Genomic DNA, 18,575 nt, shown 5'->3' with positions numbered 1-18,575 from the left:
GACGCAAAGAAAAAGAAAAGAAAAAAGAGGTGCAAGATGGAATTGTCCTTGGGCCCTCCCACCCACCCTTATGTTGTATAAACAAAACAGGACATGCACACTTTAACCAACCCATCATTTCAGTGACAGGGTCTGCCACACGACTGTGACTGATATGACGGGTTGGTTTGGACCCCCCCAAAAAAAGAAGCAATTAATCTCTCCTTGCACAAACTGGCTCTACAGAGGCAAGATGTCCACCTCATCATCATCCTCCGATATATCACCGTGTACATCCCCCTCCTCACAGATTATCAATTCGTCCCCACTGGAATCCACCATCTCAGCTCCCTGTGTACTTTGTGGAGGCAATTGCTGCTGGTCTATGTCTCCGCGGAGGAATTGATTATAATTCATTTTAATGAACATCATCTTCTCCACATTTTCTGGATGTAACCTCATACGCCGATTGCTGACAAGGTGAGCGGCGGCACTAAACACTCTTTCGGAGTACACACTTGTGGGAGGGCAACTTAGGTAGAATAAAGCCAGTTTGTGCAAGGGCCTCCAAATTGCCTCTTTTTCCTGCCAGTATAAGTACGGACTGTGTGACGTGCCTACTTGGATGCGGTCACTCATATAATCCTCCACCATTCTTTCAATGGGGAGAGAATCATATGCAGTGCCAGTAGACGACATGTCCGTATCCGTAATCGTTGTCAGGTCCTTCAGTCCGGACCAGATGTCAGCATCAGCAGTCGCTCCAGACTGCCCTTCATCACCGCCAGCGGGTGGGCTCGGAATTCTGAGCCTTTTCCTCGCACCCCCAGTTGCGGGAGAATGTGAAGGAGGAGATGTTGACAGGTCGCGTTCCGCTTGACTTGACAATTTTCTCACCAGCAGGTCTTTCAACCCCAGCAGACTTGTGTCTGCCGGAAAGAGAGATCCAAGGTAGGCTTTAAATCTAGGATCGAGCACGGTGGCCAAAATGTAGTGCTCTGATTTCAACAGATTGACCACCCGTGAATCCTTGTTAAGCGAATTAAGGGCTCCATCCACAAGTCCCACATGCCTAGCGGAATCGCTCCGTGTTAGCTCCTCCTTCAATGTCTCCAGCTTCTTCTGCAAAAGCCTGATGAGGGGAATGACCTGACTCAGGCTGGCAGTGTCTGAACTGACTTCACGTGTGGCAAGTTCAAAGGGCATCAGAACCTTGCACAACGTTGAAATCATTCTCCACTGCGCTTGAGACAGGTGCATTCCACCTCCTATATCGTGCTCAATTATATAGGCTTGAATGGCCTTTTGCTGCTCCTCCAACCTCTGAAGCATATAGAGGGTTGAATTCCACCTCGTTACCACTTCTTGCTTCAGATGATGGCAGGGCAGGTTCAGTAGTTTTTGGTGGTGCTCCAGTCTTCTGTACGTGGTGCCTGTACGCCGAAAGTGTCCCGCAATTCTTCTGGCCACCGACAGCATCTCTTGCACGCCCCTGTCGTTTTTTTAAAAATTCTGCACCACCAAATTCAAGGTATGTTCAAAACATGGGACGTGCTGGAATTTGCCCATATTTAATGCACACACAATATTGCTGGCGTTGTCCGATGCCACAAATCCACAGGAGAGTCCAATTGGGGTAAGCCATTCCGCGATGATCTTCCTCAGTTGCCGTAAGAGGTTTTCAGCTGTGTGCGTATTCTGGAAACCGGTGATACAAAGCGTAGCCTGCCTAGGAAAGAGTTGGCGTTTGCGAGATGCTGCTACTGGTGCCGCCGCTGCTGTTCTTGCGGCGGGAGTCCATACATCTACCCAGTGGGCTGTCACAGTCATATAGTCCTGACCCTGCCCTGCTCCACTTGTCCACATGTCCGTGGTTAAGTGGACATTGGGTACAACTGCATTTTTTAGGACACTGGTGAGTCTTTTTCTGACGTCCGTGTACATTCTCGGTATCGCCTGCCTAGAGAAGTGGAACCTAGATGGTATTTGGTAACGGGGGCACACTGCCTCAATAAATTGTCTAGTTCCCTGTGAACTAACGGCGGATACCGGACGCACGTCTAACACCAACATAGTTGTCAAGGCCTCAGTTATCCGCTTTGCAGCAGGATGACTGCTGTGATATTTCATCTTCCTCGCAAAGGACTGTTGAACAGTCAATTGCTTACTGGAAGTAGTACAAGTGGGCTTACGACTTCCCCTCTGGGATGACCATCGACTCCCAGCAGCAACAACAGCAGCGCCAGCAGCAGTAGGCGTTACACGCAAGGATGCATCGGAGGAATCCCAGGCAGGAGAGGAATCATCAGAATTGCCAGTGACATGGCCTGCAGGACTATTGGCATTCCTGGGGAAGGAGGAAATTGACACTGAGGGAGTTGGTGGGGTGGTTTGCGTGAGCTTGGTTACAAGAGGAAGGGATTTACTGGTCAGTGGACTGCTTCCGCTGTCGGCCAAAGTTTTTGAACTTGTCACTGACTTATTATGAATGCGCTGCAGGTGACGTATAAGGGAGGATGTTCCGAGGTGGTTAACGTCCTTACCCCTACTTATTACAGCTTGACAAAGGGAACACACGGCTTGACAAATGTTGTCCGCATTTCTGGTGAAATACTTCCACACCGAAGAGCTGATTTTTTTGGTATTTTCACCAGGCATGTCAACGGCCATATTCCTCCCACGGACAACAGGTGTCTCCCCGGGTGCCTGACTTAAACAAACCACCTCACCATCAGAATCCTCCTGGTCAATTTCCTCCCCAGCGCCAGCAACACCCATATCCTCCTCATCCTGGTGTACTTCAACACTGACATCTTCAATCTGACTATCAGGAACTTGTCACGATCCGGGTATCTGGACGCCATTTCTTACCCATCAGATGCCTCCTAAGGCTAGCTCAGCGCTCCAGGACCGGATCCCATCTGTTATCCTGATGTGTACATTCCTGTATCCTCTCCTGTCACTCTGGGACGCTGTCACAGTAAACGCCATATTACACCTGGCATGGCGTCTCCCGCGGCCTCCGCCGCCGTCCCTGAACTTCTGCATGCAGAGTGTCTGAGTGGCGACTACGTCAGCCGCGGCCTCCGCTGTGTCCGCGTGGTTGGATGTGCATCTGTCAGCCTGGCGCCTCCTGTCTCCGGTGGCCGGCGCCGCCATTACTGTTTTCATTACCACATGGATTACAAACCAAACTTCCCTCCAAGTGTCTGCATGGGCGCAGCCATCTTGGATTCTGTCAGCTGATCATTTCCACCAATCTGTTCTCAGTATTGATAATCTGCATAATTGCCTAGCCAATCCCTTCCTTGCTGCAGGTATAAATACACTGTGCCTGAGCAAGGAAGGCGTCAGTGCTTTGGTTGTCAAACCTAGTTCCTGTTTGTCTCTCTCCTGTGATTGTCTTCCAGGTTCCAGCTCCTGTCTCAAGACTTCCACCATAGAGACCCGCACCAGCATTCCACCTGCGGTGTAGCCTGACTCTCCAATCCATTGTGGACTCATCTGTTTCCAGCTACAACATTACCTGCTTCCAGCTCAGCTTCCAGCAGAGTACAGCTTCCCTTAAAGGGCCGGTGTCCTTTCTACACTTTACCACTCTCCACCGGTATTATTATTTCTCCGCTCTCAAGTTCTACATTTCAGTTCATATTTCATCGCTCCCAAGTTCATTTATTTTTTAACTGGTTCCAGCCAGTATCCACTCCGTGCTAACAACAGTCTGGTTCCAGCCAGTATCCACAGCAGCTGTTTTATCTTCAGCAACCCAGCTTTTCCTGGAACACCAGCTGGCACAATCCTGGGTTATCTCCATTGCTACAGTCGGGCCTGGTAAGGACTTTCCATCTAGAAGATCATAAGAACTATCTCACACTACCAGTGCCCTGTGGCTCCTGCCATCCTGTAGTACCCAGGAACTGTATTTATTCTTTGCTGACTTTTACGTTTTCTTTTACTGCTGCTGTGTTGCGGAGTTGTCATAATAAACATCATTGACTTTTATCCAAGTTGTCGTGGTCACGCCTTCGGGCAGTTATTATTCATGTTACTTACATGTCCAGGGGTTTGATACAACCTCCCAGGTTCCGGTACATCTCAGCCCCTACAACTGAGGCTGCCTCCCGTCAGCTCAGGCCCTCAGTTGTGACAGTAAGCACTGACCTAATGAATCCAGCCGGAGACCAGGATCAAGCGGCCAGGCCGATGCAAGAACTGGCAGCCCGACTAGAACATCAGGAGGCTGCACAGGGCCACATCATCCGCTGTCTCCAGGATCTCTCTACTCGGCTGGATGGGATTCAGACAACTCTCCGTGGATCAGGCGCGTCTGGTGCGTCAACCACAGTGACTCCAGCTATAACCCCACCCACCTTACCCATTTCTGCTCCACGTCTTCATCTTCCAACGCCAGCAAAATTTGACGGATCTCCAAGATTCTGCAGGGGATTTCTCAACCAGTGCGAGATTCAGTTTGAGCTACAACCTGGCAATTTTCCCAGTGACCGTACAAAAATTGCCTACAGTATTTCTCTTCTCAGTGGCTCAGCCCTTGATTGGGCATCACCGTTATGGGAGAGGTCCGACACCCTGCTATCTTCCTACACTGCCTTCGTGTCAACATTCAGGCGCATCTTCGACGAGCCAGGCCGGGTAACCTCAGCTTCATCCGAGATTCTCCGTTTACGCCAGGGGTCACGTACTGTAGGACAATATCTGATACAGTTCCAGATCCTGGCATCCGAACTGGCATGGAACGACGAGGCCCTGTATGCTGCATTCTGGCATGGCTTATCTGAGCGTATTAAAGATGAGTTAGCTACCAGAGACTTACCTTCTAAGTTAGATGAGCTAATCTCACTCTGCACGAAAGTTGATTTACGTTTCAGAGAGAGAGCAACTGAGCGTGGAAGATCATCTGCTCCAAAATCTTCTGCTCCTCCTCCTCGTCAACTGTCACCATCTAAAGATGAGCCCATGCAACTTGGCCGTTCCCGTTTAACTCCTGCTGAGCGCCGAAGACGTCTCTCCGAGTTTCTCTGTCTCTATTGTGCAGCTCCGTCTCACACTATTAATGCCTGTCCCAAACGTCCGGGAAACTCCAAATCCTAGCTCGCCAAGGAGAGGGCCGGCTAGGAGTAATGATCTCCTCTCCATCTCCTCAAGATTGTAATCTCCCAGTCTCGCTTCAAGTTGCTCAACGTTATCGGAACGTCATTGCCCTCCTTGATTCCGGAGCAGCTGGGAACTTTATTACCGAAGCCTATGTTAAACGGTGGTCCCTACCCACCGAGAGACTTCCTTCGTCCATTTCTTTAACTGCCGTGGATGGCAGCAAAATTTTTGATGCAGTTATTTCTTTAAGGACTCTACCAGTTCGTCTGAGAGTGGGAGTTCTTCATTCCGAACTTATTTCTTTTTTAGTGATTCCAAGAGCCACACATCCTGTGGTCCTGGGCCTTCCATGGCTCCGTCTTCACAATCCTACAATTGATTGGACGACTACGCAAATCCTGGCATGGGGTTCCTCCTGTGCTGAGACATGTTTGTTTAAAGTATTGCCTGTCTGTTCTTCCTCCCCCAGGTCGTCTGATGTTCCACCTCCTCCATATCAAGATTTCACGGATGTGTTCAGTAAAGCTTCTGCTGATATCCTTCCTCCTCATAGAGAATGGGACTGTCCGATTGATCTCTTTCCAGGGAAGGTTCCACCTCGAGGCCGAACTTATCCGTTGTCTCTGCCTGAGACGCATTCTATGGAGGAATATATTAAAGAGAACCTAGCAAAGGGGTTCATTCGACCTTCTTCTTCTCCAGCCGGCGCAGGCTTCTTTTTTGTAAAAAAGAAAGATGGTGGTCTGCGGCCGTGCATCGACTACAGAGGTTTGAACGACATTACCATCAAGAACCGTTATCCTTTACCCCTGATTACTGAGCTCTTTGACAGAGTTAGCGGAGCTACCATCTTTACAAAGCTGGACTTGCGAGGGGCATACAATCTCATCCGGATCCGTGAGGGTGACGAGTGGAAGACCGCCTTTAACACCCGTGACGGACATTATGAGTACCTCGTCATGCCCTTCGGATTGAGCAATGCTCCAGCTGTCTTCCAGCATTTTGTCAATGAGATCTTCAGAGACATTCTATACCGTCATGTCGTGGTCTATCTAGACGATATCCTCATTTTTGCCAACGATCTAGAGGAACATCGTTTTTGGGTTAAAGAGGTTCTGTCCCGTCTCCGTGTCAATCATCTCTATTGCAAATTAGAAAAATGCGTCTTTGAAGTCAAGTCCATTCCGTTTCTAGGGTACATTGTGTCCGGTTCCGGACTAGAGATGGATCCTGAGAAACTACAAGCAATCCAAAATTGGCCGGTACCCTTAACCCTCAAAGGGGTCCAGAGGTTCTTAGGGTTCGCCAACTATTACCGAAAGTTTATACGAGACTTTTCCACCATTGTGGCGCCTATTACTGCTTTCACTAAGAAGGGTGCTAACCCGTCCAAGTGGTCTGAAGAAGCCATGCAAGCATTTCATCTTTTAAAACAAAGGTTCATCTCTGCGCCTGTTCTGAAACAGCCTGACATCGACTCTCCTTTCATCTTAGAGGTGGATGCCTCCTCCGTTGGAGTAGGAGCGGTGTTATCTCAGAGGGCTAAAGATGGCCATTTACACCCTTGCAGTTTCTTCTCCCGGAAGTTCTCCCCAGCTGAGCGCAACTATGCCATTGGCAACCAGGAGTTGCTAGCCATCAAGCTCGCTCTAGAAGAGTGGAGGTATCTGTTGGAGGGAGCTTCTCATTCAATCACCATACTTACAGACCACAAGAACCTTTTATACCTGAAGGGCGCACAATGTCTCAACCCTCGTCAGGCCAGATGGTCACTTTTCTTTTCCAGGTTCGACTTTAAACTCCAGTTCTGTCCGGGCTCTCAGAATCGCAAGGCCGATGCCCTTTCCCGCTCATGGGAGCAAGAAAATGAGTCAGAGTCTTCAGACAAGCATCCTATTATAAATCTGTTGGCATTCTCCACGGTAGGGATGGACTCTACGCCCCCATCAGGGAAAAGTTTTGTGAAGCCGATGCTAAGGAATTGGGCCCATGCTTCCCGTTTTGCCGGACATACAGGTATCCAAAAAACCCTGGAGTTTATCTCTAGGTCCTATTGGTGGCCAACTCTGAAAAAGGACATCTTGGAGTTTATTGCATCTTGCCCAAAGTGTGCCCAACATAAAGTATCCCGCCAGTCGCCTGCGGGGCAACTGGTTCCACTATCCGTTCCCTGTCGACCATGGACCCACTTGTCGATGGATTTCATTACAGACTTACCCATGTGCAACAAGTTCAATACCATCTGGGTGGTAGTTGACCGGTTCACCACAATGGCACACTTCATTCCTCTCACCGGTCTTCCGTCAGCTTCCAAGTTGGCTCAAGTATTCATACAAGAGATCTTCCGACTCCACGGTCTTCCTGAAGAAATTATCTCAGATCGAGGAGTTCAATTCACAGCCAAATTCTGGCGAAGTTTATGTCAAGTCCTCCAAGTCAAGCTAAAGTTTTCCACGGCTTACCATCCTCAGACCAATGGTCAAACCGAGAGGGTGAATCAGGACTTGGAGGCCTTCCTCCGCATCTATGTGTCCTCCTCTCAAGATGACTGGGTTCAATTACTTCCCTGGGCCGAGTTCTGTCATAACAACCAGTATCATTCTTCATCTGCTTCAACACCATTCTTCACTAACTTTGGATTCCACCCTAAAGTCCTTGAGTTCCAACCGCTTCCAGCAACTTCTGTTCCCGCAGTGGATATCACCTTGCATCAGTTTGCCAATATCTGGAAGAGCGTACGATCAGCTCTGCTCAAGGCATCGTTCAGGTACAAGAAGTTTGCGGATAAGAAGCGTCGAGCAGTTCCTGCTCTCAAGGTGGGTGATCGGGTATGGTTATCCACGAAGAATTTGAGGTTAAGAGTTCCCAGTATGAAGTTTGCACCTCGCTATATCGGTCCTTTCAAGATTGAACAAGTCATCAATCCTGTTGCTTACAGACTCCAGTTGCCTCCCTTCTTAAAAATACCCAGCACATTCCATGTTTCCCTGTTGAAACCGCTGATCTTGAATCGGTTTCATTCCTCACTTCCTCCAACTCCGAAAGTCCAAACTCAACGAGGCGTTGAGTATGAAGTGGCCAAGATCCTGGACTCACGTCACCGTTACGGTCAACTACAATATCTTATTGACTGGAAGGGTTATGGTCCTGAGGAACGTTCATGGACCAATGCTTCTGATGTCCATGCTCCTGCCTTGGTCCGGAGATTCCATTCCAAGTTTCCTCAAAAGCCAAAGAAGTGTCCTGGGGCCACTCCTAAAGGGGGGGGTGCTGTCACGATCCGGGTATCTGGACGCCATTTCTTACCCATCAGATGCCTCCTAAGGCTGGCTCAGCGCTCCAGGACCGGATCCCATCTGTTATCCTGATGTGTACATTCCTGTATCCTCTCCTGTCACTCTGGGACGCTGTCACAGTAAACGCCATATTACACCTGGCATGGCGTCTCCCGCGGCCTCCGCCGCCGTCCCTGAACTTCTGCATGCAGAGTGTCTGAGTGGCGATTACGTCAGCCGCGGCCTCCGCTGTGTCCGCGTGGTTGGATGTGCATCTGTCAGCCTGGCGCCTCCTGTCTCCGGTGGCCGGCGCCGCCATTACTGTTTTCATTACCACATGGATTACAAACCAAACTTCCCTCCAAGTGTCTGCATGGGCGCAGCCATCTTGGATTCTGTCAGCTGATCATTTCCACCAATCTGTTCTCAGTATTGATAATCTGCATAATTGCCTAGCCAATCCCTTCCTTGCTGCAGGTATAAATACACTGTGCCTGAGCAAGGAAGGCGTCAGTGCTTTGGTTGTCAAACCTAGTTCCTGTTTGTCTCTCTCCTGTGATTGTCTTCCAGGTTCCAGCTCCTGTCTCAAGACTTCCACCATAGAGACCCGCACCAGCATTCCACCTGCGGTGTAGCCTGACTCTCCAATCCATTGTGGACTCATCTGTTTCCAGCTACAACATTACCTGCTTCCAGCTCAGCTTCCAGCAGAGTACAGCTTCCCTTAAAGGGCCGGTGTCCTTTCTACACTTTACCACTCTCCACCGGTATTATTATTTCTCCGCTCTCAAGTTCTACATTTCAGTTCATATTTCATCGCTCCCAAGTTCATTTATTATTTAACTGGTTCCAGCCAGTATCCACTCCGTGCTAACAACAGTCTGGTTCCAGCCAGTATCCACAGCAGCTGTTTTATCTTCAGCAACCCAGCTTTTCCTGGAACACCAGCTGGCACAATCCTGGGTTATCTCCATTGCTACAGTCGGGCCTGGTAAGGACTTTCCATCTAGAAGATCATAAGAACTATCTCAAACTACCAGTGCCCTGTGGCTCCTGCCATCCTGTAGTACCCAGGAACTGTATTTATTCTTTGCTGACTTTTACGTTTTCTTTTACTGCTGCTGTGTTGCGGAGTTGTCATAATAAACATCATTGACTTTTATCCAAGTTGTCGTGGTCACGCCTTCGGGCAGTTATTATTCATGTTACTTACATGTCCAGGGGTCTGATACAACCTCCCAGGTTCCGGTACATCTCAGCCCCTACAACTGAGGCTGCCTCCCGTCAGCTCAGGCCCTCAGTTGTGACAGAACTGGACTGCGGGTGCTCCTTCCAGCACTTGCAGGGGGCGTGCAAATGGTGGAAGGCGCATGCTCTTCACGTCCAGTGTTGGGAAGGTCAGGCATCGCAACCGACACAATTGGACTCTCCTTGTGGATTTGGGATTTCGAAGAATGCACAGTTCTTTGCTGTGCTTTTTCCAGCTTGAGTCTTTTCATTTTTCTAGCGAGAGGCTGAGTGCTTCCATCCTCATGTGAAGCTGAACCACTAGCCATGAACATAGGCCAGGGCCTCAGCCGTTCCTTGCCACTCCGTGTGGTAAATGGCATATTGGCAAGTTTACGCTTCTCCTCCGACAATTTTATTTTAGGTTTTGGAGTCCTTTTTTTACTGATATTTGGTGTTTTGGATTTGACATGCTCTGTACTATGACATTGGGCATCGGCCTTGGCAGACGACGTTGCTGGCATTTCATCGTCTCGGCCATGACTAGTGGCAGCAGCTTCAGCACGAGGTGGAAGTGGATCTTGATCTTTCCCTAATTTTGGAACCTCAACATTTTTGTTCTCCATATTTTAATAGGCACAACTAAAAGGCACCTCAGGTAAACAATGGAGATGGATGGATACTAGTATACAATTATGGATGGACTGCCGAGTGCCGACACAGAGGTAGCTACAGCCGTGGACTACCGTACTGTACTGTGTCTGCTGCTAATATAGGCTGGTTGATAATGAGATGTAGTATGTATGTATAAAGAAGAAAGAAAAAAAAACCACGGGTAGGTGGTATACAATTATGGATGGACTGCCGAGTGCCAACACAGAGGTAGCTACAGCCGTGGACTACCGTACTGTACTGTGTCTGCTGCTAATATAGACTGGATGATAATGAGATGTAGTATGTATAAAGAAGAAAAAAAAAACCACGGGTAGGTGGTATACAATTATGGATGGACTGCCGAGTGCCGACACAGAGGTAGCTACAGCCGTGGACTACCGTACTGTACTGTGTCTGCTGCTAATATAGACTGGTTGATAATGAGATGTAGTATGTATGTATAAAGAAGAAAGAAAAAAAAACCACGGGTAGGTGGTATACAATTATGGACGGACTGCCGAGTGCCGACACAGAGGTAGCTACAGCCGTGGACTACCGTACTGTACTGTGTCTGCTGCTAATATAGACTGGATTATAATGAGATGTAGTATGTATAAAAAAGAAAGAAAAAAAAACCACGGGTAGGTGGTATACAATTATGGACGGACTGCCGAGTGCCGACACAGAGGTAGCTACAGCCGTGGACTACCGTACTGTACTGTGTCTGCTGCTAATATAGACTGGATGATAATGAGATGTAGTATGTATAAAGAAGAAAGAAAAAAAAACCACGGGTAGGTGGTATACAATTATGGATGGACTGCCGAGTGCCGACACAGAGGTAGCTACAGCCGTGAACTACCGTACTGTGTCTGCTGCGACTGGATGATAAATAATGATATAAAAAATATATATATATCACTACTGCAGCCGGACAGGTATATATTATATAATGACGGACCTGCTGGACACTGTCTGTCAGCAGAATTAGTTTTTTATAGAATAAAAAAACACCACACAAGTCACACGACGAGTGTTTAACTTTTTCAGGCAATCACAATATAGTATACTATACTGGTGGTCAGTGTGGTCAGGTCACTGGTCAGTCACACTGGCAGTGGCACTCCTGCAGCAAAAGTGTGCACTGTTTAATTTTAATAATATGTACTCCTGGCTCCTGCTATAACCTATAACTGCTCCCCAGTCTCCCCCACAATTAAGCTGTGTGAGCACAGTCAGATATTATACATAGATGATGCAGCACACTGGGCTGAGCACAGATATGGTATGTGACTGAGTCACTGTGTATCGTTTTTTTCAGGCAGAGAACGGATTATATTAAATAAAACTGCACTGGTGGTCACTGGTCAGTGGTCAGTCACTAGTAAACTCTGCACTCTCTAGTACTCCTAAGCTCCAGTAAATCAAGTGTCTCTGTCTCAATCTCACTCTCTCTCTTCTAATCTAAATGGAGAGGACGCCAGCCACGTCCTCTCCCTATCAATCTCAATGCACGTGTGAAAATGGCGGCGACGCGCGGCTCCTTATATAGAATCCGAGTCTCGCGATAGAATCCGAGCCTCGCGAGAATCCGACAGCGTCATGATGACGTTCTGGCGCGCTCGGGTTAACCGAGCAAGGCGGGAAGATCCGAGTCGCTCGGATCCGTGTAAAAAAAGCTGAAGTTCGGGAGGGTTCGGATTCCGAGGAACCGAACCCGCTCATCTCTAATATATATATATATATATTATATATATATACTGTATATGTGTGTGTGTGTGTGTGTGTGTGTGTGTGTGTGTGTGTGTGTGTGTGTGTGTCTCCTCTACTGGTGGGATGTCTTGAGAAAGGTTACGTTATGTTTTTGTCTACACTGGTGATGTGAGTACATAAAACCTACTGAAAAGTCCCTGGTGAGTGCACCTCTTCTTATTGGAATTTCTGTGCTGTGTAATGTTAGTAAGGGATGCTACTATGTGGAGTAATTTGTATTTAGGTTTTGTTGAGTGGCCATGCCCCTATTATGGCACACGCGCCTTCGATATTTCAAATATGGACGGGTGTGGGGCGCCAGTCCTTTACTTTGCCAGGGGCGCTCAGACCCATAGATATACCCCTGCATACAGGAACTCAAACTGTGACATGCAAACTGGCTGAGTGACTGACTATAACTGGCCCAGAACCTCAGAGGTAAAACATATTTAAGGTCAGCAAAGCCAATCACTGTTGCACACTAGGGCAAGCCCATAACACATAATGTGCTGCCGCTGGAGAATCAAATTATGGGGCAGCCTGTTCGTAGCAGATTACACCAGCTCGGACTGCTCTCACACAACTGCACCTCTGGCCACCCGTAGGTATTGCATGCCAAGACACAACTGCAGAACCCCTGGCAGCCCAGAGGCACTGCAGGCCAGAACTTTACAGCTGGCAGAGTCATAACACTGTCACACAGAGTGCCGGGCTCTGGAGGCAGCAGCCACTGCCCTTGCTGCAATGCAAATCTTGGATGCTCCAGGCATGCACCTTACAGTCTGTGCAGTCTGAGGATGCACCGGGTCTATCATGGTGTTTCCATCCTGATTTTATTATTCAGCTTTGTCCACCCATTAGGTTTTTCTGTAAGAATGGTTTGATGGAATGAGACTCTTGGTATTGTCACACTGCATTAAGTCTTAGAGATCCCATTGCCAGAACTTAATAGAGCTGGCTCCAGACTGCCAAGTCTTTAAGTAGTTAAGTGTCTACCCAAGTGCAGTACTTGTTGTCACAGCTACCTGACTACAAACTTCATTTAATGGCACATGAAAGGAACATTCTAAGTGTGGCAACATTACATTTTTATTTTTTAAATTACATATTTATACAGCCCAAAGCTATCATTTGTGTACAGGTTAAAAACAGCACTATATTGGTACTATACTGTATAACCAAGACACAGGGGGAGATGTACTAAGCAGTGATAAAAGTGGAGAAGTGAGCCAGTGGAGAAGTTGCCCATGGCAACCAATCAGCTGCTCTGTATACTTTTATAGTTATATGTTACGTCAATGCTGATTGGTTGCCATGGCCAACTTCTCCACTGGCTCACTTTTTCACTTTTATCACTGCTTAGTACATCTCCCCCACAGTCACCATCAATAAAAGGTAGACCACTATTTTATGTTGTTCTTTTGTTGTAACTGAATCCCTGTATGTGTTCATTTTTAATCCCATATCGGTAATGTATATATGAACCACACAGTCCCTAATATTCTTAGAACGTTTATAACAAGTCTTGGTTGGTTGGCAACCGGCGCCATCACGGGGGTGACCGTATGCTCTGCCATTTTGTAGGCATGCTGAGCCCAAGGTCTACGTCCTCGAATGTAGACTTCCTGGCAACTGCTGACCAGTTCTGCTGGTCAATCTGAGGAAGCTGAGGCTTCCTTAGATTTCCAAGGGCTGCGACCATCGCAACTGATCCAAAGATGCAGCAGCGATGAGAATAGCATCCATCTATGAAACAGGCCCATAGACCCTTTCTTAATCAACAACTGCAAATACACTGAAACTCTGTGTAATGTTGTACACAATTTGATTATATATAGGCAGGGCCGGTGCGAGCCCCTCCGGAGAAAGTGTGTAGGTAGCATCTTGGACGTTCAACAGCTACCATCTGCATTAAGTTTAACAAGGATGCATCTGTCAGAGTTATCCTTAAATTTGTGATAAATAGACCCAGGGCTGCCCCATCAGATCCTTGCACTCTAGGCAGCTGGCTAAAGCTGCATAATGGTAGGGCCAGCCCTGCACTTACATTTAATGCCCACAGTAGTAGTGCCGCTTACATATAATACACAAAGCCATAGTGCCGCTTACATATAATACACACAGTAGTAGTGCCGCTTACATATAATACACACAGTAGTAGTGCCGCTTATATATATAATACACACAGTAGTAGTGCCGCTTACATATAATACACACAGTAGTAGTGCCGCTTACATATAATACACAGTGTAGTAGTGCCGCTTACATATAATACACACAGTAGTAGTGCCGCTTACATATAATACACAAAGCCATAGTGCCGCTTACATATAATACACACAGTAGTAGTGCCGCTTACATATAATACACACAGTAGTAGTGCCGCTTACATATAATGCACACAGTAGTAGTGCCGCTTACATATAATACACAAAGCCATAGTGCCGCTTACATATAATACACACAGTAGTAGTGCCGCTTACATATAATACACAAAGCCATAGTGCCGCTTACATATAATACACACAGTAGTAGTGCCGCTTACATATAATACACACAGTAGTAGTGCCGCTTATATATATAATACACACAGTAGTAGTGCCGCTTACATATAATACACAAAGCCATAGTGACGCTTACATATAATACACACAGTCGTAGTGCCGCTTACATATAATACACAGTGTAGTAGTGCCGCTTACATATAATACACACAGTAGTAGTGCCGCTTACATATAATACACAAAGCCATAGTGCTGCTTACATATAATACACACAGTAGTAGTGCCGCTTACATATAATACACACAGTAGTAGTGCCGCTTACATATAATACACACAGTAGTAGTGCCGCTTATATATATAATACACACAGTAGTAGTGCCGCTTACATATAATACACACAGTAGTAGTGCCGCTTACATATAATACACACAGTAGTAGTGCCGCTTACATATAATACACACAGTAGTAGTGCCGCTTACATATAATACACAAAGTCGTAGTGCCACTTACATATAATACACACAGTAGTAGTGCCGCTTACATATAATACACACAGTAGTAGTGCCGCTTACATATAATACACAAAGTCGTAGTGCCGCTTACATGTAATACACACAGTAGTAGTGCCGCGTACATATAATACACAAAGTCGTAGTGCCGCTTACATATAATACCCACAGTAGTAGTGCTGCTTACATATAATACACAAAGTAGTAGTGCCGCTTACATACGTGTCTCCATGTCCATCTGCGGCGAGGTCCAGCCCCAGCACAGTTTGCGCTTCTTGCAATTTGTGGCGTGACATCATAATGTCACACCGCACATTGCATACAAATGAGCCAAACAGGCTGGTGCTGCTTTGTTAGTGATACTGGCTGCCTGCTGACTTGTCGCAGCCCAGTAGAGCACTATCTATGTGTGGCGCTGTGTGTAGTAAAGGTGGGCAAGTGGATGTGGAACTGGTTCCGCCTCCAATTAGAACTGCCTGACCACTTTAACCCTACTAATTTCGCACATTACATTGATTAGTGCAAGCTAGCAATGTAGTTTTGTCACACATTTTCAGCGAGAGAAACACTTGGTGGGCCGAGTCTCATAGACCTAATGCCCTGGTAGAGTCTATTTAGAAACAGTAAAGGTGCATGGACACTAGGCAACATGCTCCATGAGAGATATCGCATAGTGTTTTCCCTACCCTCTCTGGTGGACGATATTGTGCATACACACTGTACGATATCGCTAATGATATAGTACAGTGATGTCACACCGCGGCCGACCCGTACATGCAGTTTTGGATGATAAGTCTAAATTAAGCTGCATGCACAGGCGACAGCAGGGGTCAATAATGATGCGCGGGACCGCACATCGTTCATAGCATACACACTGAGCGATATTCCAAACAATATCGCTCAGAAGGGAGAAAAGGAGTGATATCGCCTATGTATGCATCTTTAGAAAGGACACATCTGTAACCAAAAAGAAAATTTGGTAATGAAAGTATCCAGACGCTCATAGGTGCAAAACGGGCATTTTTTACATTTATCTCTCTAGTGGGTAAGCTGCAGGAAGAGATTGATGGCTTTAACAAAGCAGCCAGAGCCTAGAATGAGAAGGTGAGCAAGACCTTTCAAAGGAGAAACATTATGTTTTGAATAATTTATGTTTGAAGACTGCGCTTCACTACTACTAAGGGGTTTTTAGGGTTGGAGCTGCAACAAACCTGTGGGTATACCAAATGTGCACTTTATGTGTAGAAATGATGCACTTCTTTTTTGTGTCTGTACACATGTATGATACTATTATAGGTAACCACACAGGGATTCTTGACAGGAGAGATGGTCGTGGTCGAGATCCCAGCCTTCAGAATCCCGACGCTGGAATCCCAACTCTATTCAGAATGCAGACGCCGGCATCCCAAATTGGGTCTCCAGCCCAGTGCCAGAATCCCAACAGCCAGGATCCCGAACGAACACACACCGCTGCGCCGGACAGGTAAACCACGGGGAAGGGGATGGAGAGTAGGTTTAGGCTGCTGGGGGATGGTTAGGGTTAGACCGCCTCACAGGGGGTTTAGGTTTAGGCCACAGGGGGGCGGGGTTAGGTTTAGGCATCCCCCAGGGAGGGTTGGGGTTAGGCTGCAGGGAGGGCGGGTTAGGTTTAGGCACCAAAGGGGAGGGTTAGAGTTAGGCTGTGGGGGGAGGGTTAGGTTTAAGCAGCAATGAGGGAGGGTTAGAGGACCAGGGGGGGAAGGTAAGTATACTTAGTGTACCTTCCCCTGTTGGGATTTTAATCATCGGGATGCCGCGGTCTGTATTCTGACCACCGGCATATTGTACCCAACCTGCCACGCCCACTAATGTTCTATATAGATGTTATGAATGCCCAAATGAGTAACCAATGTGCAAATGAGCATGTAATTTAAGTGAGATTTTAATTAGGTAAACTGGAGTAACAGCATTCCAATCTCTACTCACAACATGTTACAAAGATGTATACAATAATATCAATTATCGATAGAAAACAAAACGAATTTGGGATTAAAGGCGGGACGTACTATCCTTCGCCCCCGCGTTAAGTGCCGTTTTCTCTCCGTTCACACTCACCGCTCTGCTGCCCGCCGCTTCCCCTTTAACTCCCCCCGTCTGCTTTCTTTCCCTCTTCATCCACTTCACCGCCGCGGCCATGGAGTTCTACTATCGCAGCGGCCCTGGCGGTTGGCGCATGCGCACCACTCACTTTTTTTTTCAGACATGCGCACATAGCCTTTTTGGACGGATCCTGGAGGCTTCCTGCACCGCAGTTGCAGCTTCCAGCCTTGCGCATGCGCCAACCGCCATGGGGAGCGCTGCAATAGTAGAACTCCGTGGCCGCTGCGGTGAAGAGGAGGGAGAGGGAAATAAGAAAGCAGACGGGGGAGTTAAAGGGGAAGCGGAGGGCAGCGGAGCACTGAGTGTGAACGGAGAGAAAACCGCAATTAACGCGGGGGCGAAGGATAGTATATCCCGCCCTTAATCCCAAATTAATAAATTAAATTAAAGTACATCCCGCCCTAAGAGTTTGACTCAAATTAGGGATTTCTGGAGAGATTTAGTAATCCCTGAATTAACATTGATGCTAACAGTAATATTGATACTGAGTTCATGTGCATAGCACTCATCTTTATAGTTAATTAATCTCTCCACAAATCCCTAATTTGAGTTAAACTCTTAATCCCAAATTCTAACTGAGCTATTAGCATCGTGAAAATGATTTTTTAGGTGGTGTGTTCTGGAGGACGTTGTCCTGGTCCCCTCCAGGTACACAAAAATTATGATAACATACAGTACCCTTCTGTGTGCTGGATGCTCACCTTCTCTAAGGTGCTGACACAACGGAGCAGTGCCGCTTTCTTTCTTATATGTCCCCACAGGTGCCTGATCCATCAGCAGACTGGCATCAGGGATGCACTCGTGGGGGGGGGGGTAACATGCCGGAGGTAGTCGCAGGAGACAGTTGCGGGTAGGGGGCTGTTAACATGCGGGAGGATCTAGTCGCTGGAGGCAGGAGGGCCGGTAACATGCGAGAGGCAATCGCGCCATGGGGGTGCAACATGCAGAAGGGTAACAACATGTAGGATACAATCGCGGGAAGGGGAGCGGGGAACATGCGGGAGGGGGGTGGCTGGGTATCATGTGGGACTCAGGAGGCAATCGCAGGGAGTCTAACTTGAGGAGGGTGCTGTCATTGTGCTGGGTGGGAATATGCAGGGTTCTGTCGCTGAGGGGCGGAGATTGCGGAAAGAGCAGGAGCATGCCACAGACAATAACATTTTACATAACAAGCGCTGCCCTGGTTATCGCCTGATCATTTATACTTACCCACTGTACGCTGTCAACAGTGACGGATGAGAACAGTTGTGGGCGATGCAGCATCCCTGCTCAGCTGTGAAGCTCAGCTAAGTTAAGGGAATAAAGGAAGCAAGCATTCTTTCATGATCATGTGCAGCGTGCGGCACCACCCTCCAGTGGCCGGCGCTCATAGGCAGCTGCCTAAAGCTGCCTAATGGTTGCGCCGGCCCTGTATATAGGGGACG

The 18,575-nt window shown here is 47.6% G+C and overlaps 1 long non-coding RNA gene across 1 annotated transcript in view; it reads right to left on the bottom strand.

Annotated features, from left to right (window-relative positions):
• Positions 1-18,223, bottom strand: part of LOC134932262 (uncharacterized) — a 323,121-nt gene extending 304,898 nt beyond the window's left edge. Inside the window, exon 1 of the long non-coding RNA XR_010179294.1 lies at positions 17,853-18,223. This is a non-coding gene — a long non-coding RNA (uncharacterized LOC134932262). The remainder of the gene's footprint in view (positions 1-17,852) is intronic.
• Positions 18,224-18,575: the final 352 nt, after the last annotated feature.

Source organism: Pseudophryne corroboree, chromosome 1 (genome assembly GCF_028390025.1).
Source record: "Pseudophryne corroboree isolate aPseCor3 chromosome 1, aPseCor3.hap2, whole genome shotgun sequence".
Taxonomy (NCBI): domain Eukaryota; kingdom Metazoa; phylum Chordata; class Amphibia; order Anura; family Myobatrachidae; genus Pseudophryne; species Pseudophryne corroboree.
This window is presented reverse-complemented; position numbering and strand designations above follow the sequence as displayed.